This window comes from Oryx dammah, unplaced genomic scaffold, assembly GCF_014754425.2.
Source record: "Oryx dammah isolate SB20612 unplaced genomic scaffold, SCBI_Odam_1.1 HiC_scaffold_2, whole genome shotgun sequence".
In the NCBI taxonomy this organism is placed as follows: domain Eukaryota; kingdom Metazoa; phylum Chordata; class Mammalia; order Artiodactyla; family Bovidae; genus Oryx; species Oryx dammah.
This window is the reverse complement of record NW_024070186.1, coordinates 125,141,393-125,143,744: the sequence shown is the minus strand read 5'-3', so window position 1 is coordinate 125,143,744 and position 2,352 is coordinate 125,141,393. Positions and strand designations below refer to the sequence as shown.

Sequence of the window (2,352 nt, the reverse complement as noted above, 5' to 3'; positions counted from 1 at the left end):
TATACACTGAGAGACATCTTTAGCTAATGATTATTTAAATGTTCAGATATAGAATAGTCAAGTATGTACTTATATTTTACTACTTTAGTAGAACACATATATTAATAACATATCAAAAACCATGTTCATTCAGATATATTTTACTTCTTCAAATACTTTTATTTGTATATTTGAACTACTGTTTTTCATGAAAATGTCTTGTAATTCACTATAAAATACCATTATACAAAATATTTAAAAATGAAATAACATGATTGGAATAATAAATCTATATAAAATAATGTCATAGATGATTGCTCAGGTTAAAACAGGAGTCATGGATAATTTCAAGCACCATGACCAAGAGAAAGATTAGAGAATAAAAAAGCAGTGCCAAGATCTTCCACATAGCTGAGGAAGAGGATGGTTGCCTAAAACCATTTGTACCTGTCTACCTTCTAAATAAGGAAAACTAAGAAAAAAATGAAATCACACAAAACATTTCCTCATCATAACCTGAACACAGAAAATGACAATGCTTCAAATTACTGTTAAGTAAATAAAATCAAAATACATTGAAGTCTATAAAAAAATCATATATTACTGAGTTCTCTATTATATTTCTATGAGAAGCCTTTGTAGTAAGTGTCAAATAAGAATAGTTTTGGGGGAAAATGCACAGAAGAGAGCAGAGGGAAGACAGTAGAAAAAAATGAAAAAATTGCTTTAAAGCCATTTGAAAAATTACTTTAAAGCCATTTCCCCAAAGAGAAAGCCTGTAACAAAAAGCATTATAGTAGATATGTTAATCATAGAAAGCATATTAAAGCCAAGCACAATTTAAGGTTGCAACTTCTAAAGCCATTACTTCTGTAAGAGTAGACTTTAACCAGGAAGGGTGAAACTACCTTTAGAAATTATGTAGCCAAAAAAAAAAAAAAAAAGATATTTCCTTTGTAAGAAACAGGAATCAAAAAGTCAGAGGAAACAAAACCTTTGCTGCTACAAAAAACAAACAAACAAAACCAAAAACACACATATACACTGAGGCATTGAAGAGGTTATAATTTGTCACTCAAAGAACAAAGTGCCATTCAACTGAGAACATGGTCAACTTCTATAATGACATACACACACATACACACACACACATAAACACACATAGATAATTTTATACAATGCTATTATGAGAAGACAGAAAATAAAAATGAAAACACATGAGCTGATGATATTTCCTCTTCCAAATGATGAATTAAAAGAAAAACATAATACTATATTTCAAAATAAAATATACATCCTTATTTGTATTCTTATCTAACACATATATTGGAGAAGGAAATGGCAACCCACTCCAGTATTCTTGCCTGGAGAATCTCATGGACAGAGGAGCTTGGTGGGCTACAGTCCACGGGTCGCAAAGAGTCAGACACGACTGAGCGACTTCACTTTCACTTATAGCACATATATTAAAATTGAAGCTATAAAGAAAAGATTAGGATGGTCTCTGTATGAGGATGACACACAAATTCATGAAGTGTTCCATATTTTTTTCATGTTGTTGTATGGCAGAAACCATTGCAACACTGAAAACAATCATACTGCAAAAATATTTCTTTTAAAGTTTGGCATATGTTCTAAAATTTAAACAGATAGACAAAAATATAAAACTAAAAGAGATTTTATTGAAATAAAATAAATGAGAAATATCACAATGTTTTCTCAGTAATAAAGACTAACTTACAAAGTGCTCAGGGGTTTACTAATAAGAATATTACTTAGCAAGGGTCATTAAAGAAAAGGGAAGGCAGAAAAATAATGATGGAAATGAAAATGGGATAACATTGCAAATGTGTCAGAAAATTCCTGAAAGAGAAGATACACAAAAAGGAAATAAATGAATAAATTTAAGCTCTTGAAAAAGATTTTTAAAAGCATGAAACAATTAATTTAAAAATATATTTTAAGAACTTTCTTTAGAAAACAAACTTATGGTTACCAAAGCAGAAGGTGCAGGAAGGATAAATTAGGAGTTTTGGATTAGCAGATGATACAAACTACAATATTTTAAATATATAATAGGACCTACTGACTAGCACTGGGAACTATATTCAATATCTTGCAATAATCTATAAAATAAAAAAAATCTGAAAAACAATATATATGTACTACATAATACATACATACACATATCTGAATCACTTTGCTGTATACCTGAAGCTAACACAACATTGTAAATCAACTATACTTCAATCAAAAAAATAAGATTTTTGACAAAATTGAGACTACACATTACAGACATAGTAAATGTACAAGTCACTCAGTTTAAGAAAAAAAATTTCCAACTGGTTGAGAAAAAAAAAAAAAAAACATGCA

General features: G+C 29.2%; 1 non-coding gene across 1 annotated transcript; it reads left to right on the top strand.

Annotated features, from left to right (window-relative positions):
• The first annotated feature begins 1,425 nt into the window (after positions 1 to 1,425).
• LOC120859555 lies at positions 1,426 to 1,528 on the top strand. The gene has a single exon (XR_005720107.1). It is a non-coding gene; the product is annotated as a U6 spliceosomal RNA (small nuclear RNA).
• The last annotated feature ends 824 nt before the right edge of the window (positions 1,529 to 2,352 follow it).